Genomic DNA, 17,172 nt, shown 5'->3' with positions numbered 1-17,172 from the left:
GAAATGTGGCCCCGACATTTTTGAGGCCGAAACGGAGCTTCTTGTATGTGAACGTACCCAATGGGCAGATAAAGGTTGTCTTCTCTTGGTCGGTGTTGTGCTCTACAACAACCCCCCATTTCATATCATTTTTATTCATAAAACTGTAATATGAAATGGGTCCCTTTTTGGTATCAACTTTGTATTATTCAAAAAGGTCCGAAAACAAAATGAAAACATTATAAAACCTTTTTGATAAACCAATTATTTGGTCTTATAATATAAGTGATTAATCTTTTATCATTGCGATAAAGCGATCGCAAGATCGCATGTCGCAATGACAAAGGAGGCAAAATTTAAAGACCCATTGGTTTTCTCCGAAGCGACAACATGCAATAGGCTATCGGATATCGGCAATTATAAGTTACCATAACAAAAGTGCCTTCCACTCCGATGCGATGCTATAAAGTCCCTTTCGCTCCGATGCGATGCGATATCGCTATCGGCGATCGGGGATGTACCATGCATGCTTTTCAAAGTGCCCATTTAATACTCCCAATGCGATGCGATATCGCTATCGACGATCGGGGATTCCAAAAGGAACCAATATAACGATTTAAGTTTTCCCCCGACGCCCGATTGCGATAAAGCCAAAAGCACGAACTTCAAAAATTGTTAAAGCGGGGATATTACGATTAATTCGTATTAAAGGTCTTATCTTCCAAATAGTGATTCACCTGCGCTCAACCGCCAAAACATCCAAGGCACGCTTAAACAAATCATTCGGCCAATAAAACGATATGATGGGCATTTAAAGGATTGACAAGTTTTAACGGCCATTTAATGAAATAGTAAGTTTAAAAATATTTTCACAGATTGTATTCGCAGTCACTTTAAGTTAATCCTTCATCGTGCATTGATCAATATATCTCGCTCGTATTTGGTTTTCATTACCAATTATCTGTATTACGTTCATTTTCACTCCTGTGCAGAACTCTTCCGAAGTAATAGATTCAAGCAGAATGGGGAAGAAGTATAAGAAAATTGCAATCTCCTCCGCTTCACCAGCCACAGGACAACTCGTCGCTGATCCAGGAACTAAAAAGAAAGGGTTGATATCTGATACTACATGTTCAGGACTCGGCAGAACTACTTGGCAAAGTATCTATAATTTGATTGAGGCCGAAGAACCAGAGGTGACAGCTGTACAAGCCACAAAAGATACCAATAGAAAATCTGATGCTACTTTAAAGGACTTAGCTGACTCTTTCCTTCATCGGATAGCAAGTCGGGAACAAATTCTCCCATATACAGAGGTAGTGAGGTGGGAAATTGAGGAAATTCCAATCACAAACAAAACCTTCTGCACCAGAGATGGGAGAATCTTCGGTTCATTTCAGGCTAATGATTTGAGGCAAATGTATCAATTGCCTATGCCAGAGAAGAAGTACAACAAGGCATTTCTAGAGAAATTTCGAAATGAGAATGAAACTGAATCCGAACCCATTCAGGATTGGAGGCAAAATCCGGAAAAACACAAGCATGAATCTTCCGGTAAGTACTCTGTTGATTCCCTATGTTCTCCTTATTTTTATGCTAGGATAATGATGTGTAGATTGTGGGGGTTGCACAATTCCGCTAATTTCACTATAGAAATGGTTCCCTTGATGGAAGTGGCATGTAATAGTGAAATAATGGATTGGGAAACTATACTGTCAGATAAGCTAGCAACAATAGTTCTTGATTTTAGAACCAAAACCCGCGTCACTGAAAGGCTTATTCCCCCATTCTACTGCAGTGCTTATATACTAGACACCCTGTGTTTTAGTTCTGAATTTCCCGTGCTCGGCTGGAGGTGGACTTCACAAGACTCCATGCCTATTCACATATACCATCAGAATTTGTGGAAAACTTCCTATAAGCACCATTTATACCAAGTCTGCAATGGCTTTATGTTACCCATTCATTACTCTATTTTTGATAAATCTGCTCCCAAGATTTCTTACCAAGCAGGCATTGATTTGAAATCAATAGGAAGATGGTTTGGAGAGGAAAATTTTACTTATATAAGAATTTTCGACAGCCAAGCTGAACCTCATGTCCTTCCTTTGTACATACCTGGTAAACTACTGGTGAGGGAGATAGCCTATCATATTATTTCCGAAGGGGTTGTACAAACTCTAAAGAAAAATAAGAAGCAGGTCTGGCCCTCTTTTCCTCTGAGATGTGGTGTCTACACTTTGCATGATTTCAAACACGTAGAGAAAGAATCTACAAAGATGAAGTCATTAACTCTAGCAACCCTCCCTAATAGGCAATTTGATCCCAACAAAGTCGCCTATAATGCACTTGAACAGGCCAAATTGAAAAAGTTTGACCATAAAGAAGATAAGTTTGATGACCTGTTCTCCTCAGCTGAGTCGATGTCCTAAGTTAGATCACTGGCCATAATGGAATACAAAGATGAAGGGTTAGTTGAATTCAACAAACTTAGAGAACAGAGGTTGCAAACTCTACCTCTAGATCTGCTAGCAACAACCCCAGCGACATAATCAAGCGAGCCTGAACAATGACATACTAAGGAACCTCCGGTTACATCAAAAGAACAAGAGGAAGTGCATATGAAAAGACAAGAGGAAACCCAGACGAAAGAACAAGAAAAGAGCAACATAGAGGTGAATGTAGATACTCAAATTGACCTGAAATTGCTCCAGGAATGGCAGCAATTTGATTCAATTATCAGTAATCTTGAATGCTATAAAGATATCGAGACATCAAAAGCGGCAGACACACAAGAAACCACTTCAAAACAGGTTCCAAGTGGAACCAGCGGCCTACCCAGTTTGAAAGAAGTAGAGATAATCCCAAAGGATCCCTCTTATCAGATTATTTTGCAAATAGAAGAAAATCCTCCCTTGGATGTCTTCTATAGCCCAAGACACAAAGTTGTGGTAAAACGACAGAGGAAGAGGAGAAGGACTGATCAACCTTCCCTATTCCCAGAACAAACGGTGAGGCGCAATGTGGTTTGGAAAGAGAAATTCGATCCCTATGACGACCTAACAAAACTATCACAATATGCTAGAGCCTATTTGGCAACAACAATAGATAAGGCATCAGAGGTGAGTCTTTTATTAAAAACAAAAGACCAGGAGATCTTTTTATTGCAAGCACAACTATCAGAAGCACATCAGAAGGCGGAGCAGGCAGAATGACAATTGTTAACACAACAGCAAATAAATAATCAATTAACTCAACAATTGCAGGAAGAGAAACAGAGGATTGATCACATCGCAGTCCAAAAGCAGAAAGAGTTGTCTGAGGCATTGGCACAATTGAAAGCAGTGAATGAAAAAATGTTGAAGTCAAAAGATGAGCAGATTGCTCAACTATTAGCCCAGCTAGAGAAAACAAAGAATCTTCCACAGATAGCCGAATTCAAAGTAGAGGCATTACAAATAAATAAGGCATTGATAACACAGATAAAGCTGTTATGTCAACAAATCGCCCAGGCGGAACCATTATGCGATTTGACGACATCAATAAGTGAAAAATCAGAAAAAGCTAGAACAGACTTGGATCAAGCCGATGAAACATTAACTAATTTTCTTGAGTGGCAAGATACCGATCAGGGACAGGAGGCTAATTTACCAAAGATTTTAGAATCACATAAGGAAATATTATTTACAGAATGGCAGTCCCAGTTAATGAAAGTAGAGAGACCAATTTCAAGATGCAAATCAACCACAAGTAATTTGGTTGAATTGTTTAATAATACTCTCTACTTGTCTAACATGATTTCCCAATGTACTCCAGGTAAATTGACAGCGGCGAAAACATTGGAGCAGACATGTTATCCGGAACTAGAGAAAAATGGGAGATTAATCGCAGGAATTAACAGTTTGACATGGGACGCCTATTGGTTCTTCTTAGTCAAACCACACAGCCAAAGAGCCGCCCTCAAATGCCTTACAGATGCAATCGGGTATATCATTCCCAATATTCAGGATGCCACCTATGCTGCCCAACTCAACTCTCGCCTCAACAGACCGCCCGAAGTGGAGCCAATGCTTGCGATATGTCAGCTCACGTTTAAAGGCAAACAGCCCAAACGATGATTCATCCCGCCGGCTGCCAGATTGTTGTGAAGGAGATATTCAAGATCAAATTGATACCAATTAAGTAGGATTTCAGTTTCATAGATAGTTAGCTTAATTAAGTATTTATAGACCCTTTCATTGTATTTGGAAAGGGTCATAAGTTTTGTACCTGACTTAAAGCTTGAAGTTGCACTACTGTACTTCAGGCATATTCTTTTATAAAACTGGACCAATTATTCTAATTTTGACAAGGAAGCTTTTATGCGAATGTGCACTACTGTCTTTGTTTGGAAGTATTTCTGAGTCGGAAGAAAAATCTCAAATAGCGATTGATATTGGGAGTGACTAGCAGCTCATATGGTACTATTATCTATGTCTCAATTCATTCTTTTTATATGAATTGTCATTTGATCACTTTTTCTATTATCGGATATATGTATGTGTTTTAACAACATTCTTTATTCCTTCCACTATTGGATGTTTATAGTATGCTTTTCTTTTGATCATATATGTATCGATGATATAAATGATAAGTGTAGCAATATTGTGTAATCACTTTGTTTAACTATTTAAGAAAAGTATTCCTTGAAGGAATAAATGTCCATGTCTATTAGATAGAGTCATCTATATGCCTGTCAATAGACATAGATCATCAAGCGCTACATTTCAAAGTACAATAGTTCCCGGGATTAGTAGTAGTTCTTTTATTTTGCTGATAGATTAAGTTATTCGCCTATCATTAGATTAGACAATCAATCATTCATCCACCCATTTTATTCATTACTGGGAAACTGGTCCCATTATCCCCAGTTGGAGCCACCATTCCAAATGGAAAAGGAGCTGTATTAAGGTCCAGACCGGGTGGTTATCCCCCAATGTTGATACAACGATTTTCGGGGCATCAACATTTTTGGTGCTAGAAGGAGGGGTATCAATTGTGAATGGCAAGCAAACCCAAATCTACAGACCATTCTAAGAGTAATTCTCCCTCTGCATCACCTCGTACTTCCCAATTGCATGCTGGTTCTCCAATATCCAAACAAGAAGAAGAGGAATCAACTACCACTGCTCAAACCCATCATACTCCAGAACAACTAAGTCTTGAATCTCCTGAAGTCCATTCTCTTATCCACAAACTTCAAAGTTTCTCGATATCACCACAGAAATCTGAGGTATCTCAAAGCAGTGCGACTTCGCAGTTCAATTTACCTCACCCTCTCGCCAGACTTCAGAGCGGAAAGCTCGGTATTGAACCTACCGAGTTCCCTTTACCCAAAAGGAAAAAGGTGAAGAAAAACACTGAAGGATCTGACAGTGAAGAAATTTCATCCACATCCTCCATCTCACCTTCCCCAGTGCGAAGTCAACCAACCACTCCCTCATCACACATTGTTGTTCATCAGGGATTAGCAACTTCAACATCCCAACCTGCGCAATCCTTAACATCAACTCCATCCCAGACTTCTGTAAGTTCAACAGTAATATCATCCACTACTGCGGTTACAATGGCAGATCCATGGACCAGGCCTGGTGCAGTCAATATGCCTGCTCCATTGCATGCATTACCTGATGCACCTGAGAAATGGTTACCTAAGTTTAATCTAGATGATGGAGCACAAGCTGAGGAACATATTAATAACTTCATGTTGGCAGTTAATTTGAAGGGAGTAACAGAGCAAGTTGTTGTCGTTAGGCTTTTCCCTTATACTTTGCAAGGATCAGCAGGATCCTGGTATTTTTCCTTACCTTCTGGTTCCATTACCAGTTGGACGACTTGCCAACAACAGTTTCTTACTAAGTATGGTGATGATAGGTCTTTGGCTACACTAATAAATGATCTCTCCAATCTTAGGATAGAGCATAGGGAACCAATTAAAGAATTTAATGCATGATTCAATAAACTCTTGAATAAAATCCCAACAGCCTCCAAACCAAGTGAGCAAATCCGAAGCGAATGGTATATAACTGCCCTACCTTCCAATATAGCTATTTTTGTAGACAGGGTTGGAAAACCAAATTTAGCTGAAAACATGAAAGAAGCACTTGCTGTGGAGAAATGCATTAATGCTCTAGAGAAGAAAGCTACTCTTGAAGATAGAAAAACCAAAAAAGTTTCTTTTAAAGATGATTCAAAGAAGAAAACCCCTAAATATCCATATGACATGGAAGGTCCACAAAAGGTCCTCAAGACTATGTCAAATGAAATGGTTGAAATCAAAAAACAGGTAGCTGAAACCTCAACCAAAAGACCCTTTAGGAATTACAAGAAAACTGAATCAAAACCACCGAATGTTATATCTAATGCAGATTCAGATCTTGAAGAAGGAGAAGAAGAAACAGCTTCACCAACTGATGAAGAAGAGGAAGTTGTTGAATGTCATGGAATGTGGGATTTTATATTGCCTAACTCCGATACAGAAAATGAAGAAGAAGCGTTTCCTGTCACTACTAGGAGTAAAGTTATCTCTGAACCTATTCAAACAACTTCGAAGAAAAGGAGTGCAGGTGCTACCACAACAAAGGAAAAGGTACCCCCGAAGAAGCAACCTATAACAGTTCCACAAAACCAACCTTCAAACTCAACTATCCCATCAACATCTAAGAAATTGGTAGTGTCTGATTCAATGGATTTGACATGAAAAGGACTAAGGCAAACATTACTATGTTTGAACTTAGTAAATTGAAACATCAGCAAAAATTGCTTCTCAAAGAATTAAATGTTGTTCCTACTTCACCCCTTCTCAGTGCTAAAGCTGCAAATGATACAGGTCAACCACCTTCTGGTATGGTCAAAGCTACTGATGCAGTTCTGATAGGAGATAGGTCAAATTCTCATACTCCACCTTTCCTTCTAACCTACGAGATCTACAATAGAAACCTACACAATTGTTTGATTGACTCAGGGGCGTCCTCTAATATAATGCCAGCTTCAGTTTGTTCCAAACTGAACATTGAACCCCAAAAGTCCGCTATTCATATTGTGCAGTTGGACAAGACTAAAGTACAGGTTTTAGGAGAAATCAACTCAGTAACTATGAGGCTATCAGCTGATCCTAGAGTAGTACAAAAAATTGATATCTTGATCGCCGATATACCTGAATTTTATGGTTTGATCTTGAGTAGGGATTGGTCTGAAAAACTCCATGGGTATATTTCTACCTATTGGTCCCATATGTGGCTTCCCTATAAGGGTAAGCCAAATCAAATAAAAATCGATCGGGAAAAACACATGACCCATACAGTTACAGAATTTGAACAAGAAAACCAACCAATAGCATTTAATAACAACATTTTGGGGAATTATTCATCAGGGTCATTCTTTGGCAACTTCGCTGCCCAACCATCTCCTTTCTCAGTAAACCATTCTACATCTCAGATCGAAAATTATTCACAAACAGATAGGTCAAGATGTTTTAATGATACTGAGGAAATTGTAAATAAAATTGTTACTACTTCTTTATTTTGGTCATTATATTTCGATGGGTCCAAGTCTAGTGAGGGCTCAGGAGCAGGATGTATTTTGATTAGCCCGCAGGGAGAAAAAAAAATGTTGTCCTGTAGGTTAGAGTTTGAATGCAGGAATAATACAGCAGAGTACGAAGCCTTAGTCCAAGGACTATATAAAGTGATTGGCCTCAAGGTCCAAAATTTGAAAGTGTTTGGAGATTCTGAAATTATTATCAAACAGGTAAGGAATACAATTCATTGTCTTTCTAGCCATCTCAAACATTATCAGTTGCTGGTACAGGAACTCACCTCCCACTTTTCGGCATTCAATATTTCTTCCATTCCCAGGTCTCAAAATTCAGTAGCTGACCTGCTAGCCAATGTTGCTTCCAAGCTCCTATCTTCCGAAGATTATAGCCCAGATAGATTTTCAGTAGAATCACTTTTTAGGCCATCCAATCCTAACAATATCACTAATTGGAGAGTATTCAACCACGATGAAGAAATTTTACAGTTTTTAACTTCTGAAAAGTCCTATGATGATCAAATCATTGAGGAAAGCGAGCATGACCTTCAAATGAGAGGTAAACACGAGGAAAATTCAATCCGAAAGCCTGTGGTGAAGCTTGAGGATCTTTATGATATTAAAGACAGGTTTAAACCTGTGACCAATAAAAAGCTCCAAATTTCTACCTTAAGGTTTGAATTGATAAACCTTGGCACTGAGCAAACTCCTCAAAACATCAATTTAGGATTAGGACTTTTTGTGAAAGAGAAGGAAGCATTCATTAGACTGTTACGGAAAAATAAACATGTTTTTGCTTGGAAATATGACGATTTAAAGACATATGATACATCCATCATCCATCATACCATTCCAATGCTTCCCGAACAGAAACCAGTTCAGCAGAAGTTGAGGAAAATACATCCAAACTTAGAGAGTCAAATAAAATCTGAACTCAATAAACTCTTGAAAGCTAAGATTATCTTTCCCGTTCGACACTCAAACTGGGTCTCCAATATGGTGCCAGTCAGAAAGAAAAATGGCGACATCAGGATTTGTATAGATTTCAAAATTTTGAATAAGGCGAGCCTAAAAGATAATTTCCCATTACCTACTATGGAGCAGATACTCCAATCATTGGCGGGCTCTGAGTTAATGTCCTTTTTAGACGGTTTTTTAGGATATAACCAAGTTTTGGTCCATCCTGATGACCGACTCAAAACCACATTCAGAACAAAATGGGGAACATATGCGTATCAGAAAATGCCTTTCAGACTTATTAATGTAGGAGCCACGTTCCAAAGAGCGATGGATATAGCTTTTAAAGGGTTGATTAACAAAACAGTAGTCGTCTACTTAGACGATATTACTGTATTTTCTAAAGAGAAATCCAATCATTTGCATGATTTAAATCAAATCTTTCAACGCTGCAAAAGGTACGGTATTTCACTTAACCCTAAAAAATCCTTCTTCGCTCTTGACCAAGGAAAGCTCTTAGGATTTATTGTTTCTATAGATGGAATTTATATTGATCCTGACAGGATCAAAGAAATCTCTAAAATCCCTTTCCCTCATAATAAAAAATCCATGCAGTCATTTTTAGGCCAAATCAATTTTGTCAAAAGATTCAATCCAGATTTTTCTCAAATCATTTTGCCACTTCAAACTATGATTAAGAAAAATTCAGTCTTTAGATGGGGATCAGCAGAAAAGGAAGCGTTTGACTTAATCAAACAATCAATAATCAATGAACCCGCCTTAAATACTCCTAATTTTTCTGATCATTTCACACTGTATACTATCGCATCCGATTTGTCTTATGCAGCAGTACTCACACAGATTAACAATCACAATTTGGAAGCACCCATTTCATTCTATAGTTCAAATCTTCAGGGTGCTGAATTGAATTACTCCAAAGTAGAAAAACAAGCCTTTGCTGTATATAAAGCTATCAAACATTACAGACCCTTCCTTTTAAAAGCCCATACAAAATTTATAGTTCCTTTCCCTGCAGTGAGGCAACTATTAATCCAAAGGGAACTAGGTGAAAAAAGGGCAAATTGGGTTACAGCACTTCGAGAATATGACTTAGAAATTAAACCAGCAAAGATTGTTAGAGGCCAAGGTTTTTGCAGGTTATTGGCAGAAGCATCCAACATTCCAGAATCAGGTGATACAGATCAAACCGAAGAAATCAACCAGATAAGTATTACTGATTCTGAATCACAATATGCTGACTTAATCTTTTATTTGAAAAATGGATATGCACCTCCTAACCTGTCTTACAAAAACAAAAGGGCCATTAGATTAAAAGCAAAACATTTCACAATTATTATTGATGTGCTTTTTAGGCAAAATTATGATTCAATCTTATTAAGATGCCTAGAAAAACCTAAAGCACAAAAGGTTTTGCAGGAATTACATGATGGACCAGCAGGAGGACATTTTGGAGCTGATAAAACAGCCCACAAAATCATTCATGCTGGATATTATTGGCCCACTCTGTTTAGAGATGTTCATGAATATGTAAGGAAATGCCAAAATTGTCAAACTTCTAGTGGAAGACAAAGAAAACCAGCCTTCCCTTTGCAACCAGTCAACATTGAACAACCATTTGAGCAATGGGGATTGGATATCATTGGAGAAATTACTCTACATTCTTCCAAATAGCATAAGTATATCCTTACTGCTACTGATTATTTTACTAAGTGGGTTGAAGCAATTCCTTTAATGACAACAAATTCTGAGGCAATTATTGAATTCATAGATCAATTCATCATTACCAGGTTTGGTGTCCCAAATGCTCTTGTTTTTTATAATGCATCTTATTTCTCAGGCAATGCTATGATTGATTTCGCTATTAAAAGAGGATTTAAATTAAAATATTCTGCTAATTACTATCCCCAGGGTAATGGTTTAGCAGAGTCTACAAATAAAAATCTGATTAAAATTATTAAGCGAACTATCGAACAGAATCATAAAAAATGGCACAAATCCTTAATATTTGCACTATGGGCTGATAGGATAATGTAGAAGGCTTCCATAGGTTCTTCCTCGTTCAACCTCGTATATGGAAAAGAAGCAGTGCTACCAACAAATCTTGTCCTTCCTTCTCTAGCCCTAGTTCAGTTTATTGAGGAAAGCCCTTCTTCTTCTATTCAACTTAGACATGACCAAATTTTAAAATTAGAAGAGGAAAGAGAAAAAGCCAAGGTTATTCATGCAAAACATCAGCAAATCATCAAATCATCCTTTGATTTAGTCTCATCCGGTTCAAAACAATTTCAAGTCGGTGATTTAGTTCTGAAATGGGACAAAGCCCATGAGGACAAGGGAAAACACACCAAGTTCCAGAAGATGTGGCTTGGGCCATTTCAGATCTGTGAGAAGATAGGCCATTCGACCTTCATATTACAAGATTTATCGGGTTTGAGAGATTCTCTCCCTGTTAATGGCCTTCTCTTAAAAAAAATTCTTCAATTGAGGAGGTAACCCCTTCTCCTTTTTTTTAATATAGAATTTTGTAGTTTGTAGGATCATTAGAAAATAAAGTTGTAAGGTATCTTCCATTGACCTTTGTTGTACTTAAAAGTTTCTCAAAACAAGTAGTGTTGATATTTGCTTTTAAAATAATAGAACTCTTAAACAAAAGGGATAATTTCTAGGAAATTAGGTATAATTGCATTCTGAAACCACACTTCAATTTTTGTGAATGCTTCTCAAAGTTTAGAAATATTGTAAATCATTTTATGTTTTCAGATTGGTCACGAAAAAGGTTATCAATATAAAAATAGGAACTAATCCAACTTCATCATCTTTAACTCTTACCTTGTCATTCATTTACTCTTAAGGAAAAAATTGTCCATCCCACTCACCAAAGCTTATGATTACTTAGAGTGTAATTCTAAAATATTTGATATAAAAGATAAGAGGTCTTATTACAAGCCTGCTTACCATGATCATAGGGAAATAGTTTAACCGACATTACCAATATTGCAACCAAAACAGGGTAATGGCTTAGAATTGTAAGACAAGGGATCTCATCACGAGCCAGCTTGTTTGGTTAAATTACTACCAGTGAATGGCATTGTCACTCAGCTGGTCACCAAACCAGGACAATGGATTTTTATCTTACAAAATAACAAAAAAGTAGAAAAGAAATGCAAAATGTGAAAAGCATGTTTTGGATTCATTCTGTTAATCATACTCTGAAATGAATGGGACAATGGACAAAAATATGGTTAAAAGGTATCCCTGTTGAAACTATGAACGTTTGCTGGCAGCAGAGGCTCTACCTATGACAAAGGAGTCAATTCTAAAAGCTGATTTAGAAAGGTTTTCTTTTTTATCATTATCAACCAATAAAGGCCAATTTAAAACTTAGAATGTATCTAATTTTAAACAAGAGAGGAAATTAGCAAAGATAGTTTCATTTTATTTGGAATGCATATATACCTAGTTATATTAGAATTTTCCCCTTTGATGAGAACTCTATTTTGAAAAAGTTTAAGTATTTCCATACTTTTCAGAGATAATTGTTTCTTCCAGCAAATCGCCAATTGTTGTGCTCTACAACAACCCCCCATTTCATACATTTTTATTCATAAAACTGTAATATGAAATGGGTCCCTTTTTATTTTAATTGGTATCAACTTTGTATTATTCAAAAAGGTCCGAAAACAAAATGAAAACATTATAAAACCTTTTTGATAAACCAATTATTTGGTCTTATAATATAAGTGATTAATCTTTTATCATTGCGATAAAGTGATTGCAAGATCGCATGTCGCAATGACAAAGGAGGCATAATTTATAGACCCATTGGTTTTCTCCGATGCGACAACATGCAATAGGCTATTGGATATCGGCAATTATAAGTTACCATAACAAAAGTGCCTTTCGCTCCAATGCGATGCTATAAAGTCCCTTTCGCTCCGATGCGATGCGATATCGCTATCGGCGATCGGGGATGTACCATGCATGCTTTTCAAAGTGCCCAATTAATACTCCCGATGCGATGCGATATCGCTATCAGCGATCGGGGATTCCAAAAGGAACCAATATAACAATTTAAATTTTCCCCCAACGCCCGATTGCGATAAAGCCAAAAGCACGAACTTCAAAAATTGTTAAAGCGGGGATATTACGATTAATTCGTATTAAAGGCCTTATCTTCCAAACAGTGATTCACCTGCGCTCAACCGCCAAAACATCCAAGGCACGCTTAAACAAATCATTCGGCCAATAAAACGATATGATGGGCATTTAAAGGATTGGCAGGTTTTAACGGCCATTTAATGAAATAGTAAGTTTAAAAATCTTTTCACAGATTGTATCCACGGTCACTTTAAGTTAATCCTTCATCGTGCATTGATCAATATATCTCGCTCGTATTTGGTTTTCGTTACCAATTCTCTGTACTACGTTCATTTTCACTCCTATGCAAAACTCTTTCGAAGTAATAGATTCAAGCAGAATGGGGAAGAAGTCTAAGAAAACTACAATCGCCTCCGCTTCACCAGCCATAGGACAACTCGTCGCTGATCCATGAACTAAAAAGAAAGGGTTGATATCTGATACTACATGTTCAGGACTCGGCAGAACAACTTGGCAAAGTACCTATAATTTGATTGAGGCCGAAGAACCAGAGGTGACAGTAGTACAAGCCACAGCAGATACAAATAGAAAATCTGATGCTACTTTAAAGGACTTAGCTGACGCTGTCCTTCATCGGATAGCAGCTCGGGAAAAAATTCTCCCATATACGGATGTAGTGAGGTGGGCAATTGAGGAAATCCCAATCACAGACAGAACCTTCTGCACCAGAGATGGGAGAATCTTCGGTTCATTTCAGGCTAATGATTTGAGGCAAATGTATCATTTTCCTGTGCCAGAGAAGAAGTACAACAAGGCATTTCTGGAGAAATTCTGAAATGAGAACGAAACTGAATCCGAACCCATTCCGGATTGGAGGCAAAATCCGGCAAAACACAAGCATGAATATTCCGGTAAGTACTCTGTTGATTCCCTATGTTCTCCTTATTGTTATGCTGGGATAATGATGTGTAGATTGTGGGGGTTGCACGATTCCGCTAATTTCACTATAGAAATGGTTCCCTTGATGGAAGCGGCATATAATAGTGAAATAATGGATTGGGCAACTATACTGTCAGATAAGCTAGCAACATCAGTTCTTCATTTCAGAACCAAAACCCACGTCACTGAAAGGATTATTCCCCCATTCTACTACAGTGCTTATATACTAGACACCCTGTGTTTTAATTCTGAATTTCCCGTGCTCGGCTGGAGGTGGACTTCACAAGAATCCATGCCTATTCACATATTGTCGTGGCGGAAAAAGTCGTTTGTGCGGACACAACTGACCTCCCTAGGAGTCTAAACTCTCTAGCGACAAACAAGACAAAATGGAGTGATCTTTCTCTAAATATACCTTTTAAAACATGAAAACTACAAGTGTTTAGGCTTACCTTATTCCAAAACGCTGTTGTTGTAGTCCGTCCTTGCCGATCCGGATGAGCTCCTCCTTCACATCAATTCCTGCAACCACAAACAATCAAACAATTACCAAGCACTTGCATTTCATATAATAAAACATATATTCAACATGCAGACCAAGGAACACATGAAATAACTCATTAACACAAGCTATTGAGAAAAATAAACCAGTTTGTATTAATAACGAAACAAAGAAACTCTTACAACCTGGCCTTGGTGTTGTGCAAGTTCCTCCAGGGTCCATCAAGGGTTTTCCTCTACTTTGACAAAGCTCACCCACTTCCAAGTAGAATCAAGCAAAGACAATCTCTCCTCACAAGGTTCTAAATGGGAGTCCTAATTCCTGCAGCATTTACCCAAAGAAAATGTATAGCTTCAACCCCCCCTCCTTCTGGCTCAATGCCTTTATTTATAGTGCTGTAAAGAGGTTATTCAGGTCCACCATCAATGGGATAATCCCCCTCTTTGGGTGGGATAGCTCCCTTATTGATGGGATAAGTTCCTCCTTAATAGGGATACATGAACCAACTGGAGGCGCATCCATTTCATCAAACCGACCTCTAGAAAGTTCTAGAAGTAACCACAAGTAACTTTTTTAAGATGAAACTTGCGCATTTTGCCTTTTACAGAAGGACGCACCTGTCCCTTAACATACAGAGCGTCCAAGGACGCAGCTTTTGTGAACATTGTGAGCGTCCCCGCAGGTAAGGCTAGAGAGAACCTGCGACCCCAGAGATAAACACATTTTTTACAAGACTTTCTCTCTTCTTTGAGTTTGAGATGGATAGCAGAGGCATAAGACTTGCCTAAGAGGGTAGCATGACTGTTGATTTGAGCCATACTAACTGTAAGTAGTCATGGTGACATTTTTTAGTGTAACAGATTGCCCCCTAAAGTGCGAAGCCTGGAATAGATTAGGGTTTTGTAATTCTAGGAAGGGTGAAGCGCTTTATCATTTCAAGGATTGTCTTGTGGATGACCTGGTTGGAACCTGCAATTTTCAACACAAAATAAATGTATAAGATTATATCATCACTGAGGTAGGCATTCCCATACTCAGATTCAAAACTTTAACTAATGGACTAACTACTCTGATACAGGAATGATCTTGCAGTACATCATTTTTATAGACTTTTGTAGACACAGTATGGACGCAGCCATCTGTTTATGATTAGTCTACATAGATAATGAATACAAAACTCCTCGCAGCCTGGATGGTAGAAACTAGATCCAGGGTCTTCACTTCTACTTCCCGAATTGGTACGATTCTAGCCATGTGATTAAATGATTTGATGTCGAACATGTTAGAAACCACTTGATTACCAGTCGATGATGTAAACTGTTAACAAGCGTGAGAGAGACCACCAGTAATGTCAATGGTTCTCAAAGTACCAAGCACAACCCGTGAAATGTGAATAGATGTTTTGATGTCGAACATTTCACGGAATCCTTTGATCGAAAGTCAATGATGTAAACTGACGTCAAAGGCGAGAAACCTGCCATTGATGCATGCAGACTTCAAGGTACTGTCGATTCCTAAGTCATCTTTCTAGATAATGTGTCGATGTCGATAGAAAGCGACCCGTTGCAGGCAAGCCCGCAACACGAAATCATTGTTCAAGTTGAAGAAATGTTGCTGTAAGGACTGACTCAGGGATGGTCAAATGGATGACAAGTATTTTGCAGATGAAAGTTTTGCTTGCAGACCTCTTGAACACATAACGACACGACAGATGGCTTGGTGACGAATAACTCAAAGTTAATCCCCGGAACCCGGTTAAAGACTTTCAAAGTGGTTTGATCAACTGTGAGGTAAAAGATTTCCCAACCCAGGTGAATGAAAAAGTGTCGTGTTCAAGAGTGGTAATAAAATTTCTTTTGAGACAAAAGGTAACAAACAGATTCATTCTTCTCTCTTTTCCCCCACCATTTCTGGCAAGTACCTCTTTATTTTTAACAAGCTTGAGGAGGATAACATATGCTTGATTATAAGCTCATCCTTCGGACGAGTCCAACCTAGTTTAAATTCGAACCCTAGGAAGGAGTGGTTCGTTCCTGTTTGTAATTGAACAGGTCCTCTACTGTAAAAGTTTAACGAGCCCAGTATAGGAGAAACTCGGCGTTTTTCAATTTTAGAGAGTCTGAAAAAACAAAAGGAGACTCCACGTTGAACTTTTTCGTACATTTGTGTCCCTCAAGCCCGAAAAAGTATAAAATAATACCTGGGGGAACCGCTTGATCTTGCGACCAAGGAGTACTTTCATAATTAGTGCCACTGACCTGAAAAGTAAAAAGCGATCAAGGACACGTCGTTTTATTTCCGTATCGAGTTTGAAACGACAAAAACCCGGCAATCTTTTCCTGATTTTACGGTCAGAAAAGAGCTATAAGGGGACCGTCTTTTAATTCCGTTTTAACGAGTGTAAAAGAAACGCTCGGCAATCTTTTCATGTTTTAGGAGTCAGAAAAGGGCTTAAAAGAGAACTCCAAGTTTTCACTTTTTCGTAAGTTTTAACGAGTTCGAAAAAGGGATAAAAATGTACTCATGGTTTTCACTTTTTCGTAAGTTTTAACGAGTTCGAAAAAAAATGATAAAAATGTACTCATATGGCCGACTTTCAATTTAATTTACGAGTAGGAAAAGACGGAAAGAACTCGGAATTTTCATTTGTTTTACGAGAATGAAAGATAGCAAAATAATCTCGGTATTTTCATGAGTTTAACGAGTCTTGAAAATAACTAAAATTGACTCGAGATAGGTTTCATTTTTACAAAAGCTTGAAACAGATAAAAACTATGCTTTATGCCCCCTAAGCGTAACTGCTAGAGCGCATGCCCCCCCAGCTTCATTTCATTCAACCAGTAGGATGAAATGAAGGTTCAAGTACGAGATCATTTGAAAGACTTGACCTAAAACTGTAAGAAAATTATGCAAAAAACTGAAATAACTAACCTAAACACTTAACATTTACGAGATCTAGTCAATCTCTTGACTCAATTAGAGGAGGATTTGTTTCATTTTTTAACGAGCTTGACACAGGAAAAGAACTATGCTCGGATTCATTTTCATGTTTATGCAAGCTTGAAACGAAAAACTATGCTTGTTATAAGTTCACATGCCCCCAG

The sequence above is a fragment of the Pinus tabuliformis genome, chromosome 3_2, assembly GCF_031772625.1.
Source record: "Pinus tabuliformis cultivar Carrire ecotype Pingquan chromosome 3_2, CPIR1, whole genome shotgun sequence".
In the NCBI taxonomy this organism is placed as follows: domain Eukaryota; kingdom Viridiplantae; phylum Streptophyta; class Pinopsida; order Pinales; family Pinaceae; genus Pinus; species Pinus tabuliformis.
This window is presented reverse-complemented; position numbering follows the sequence as displayed.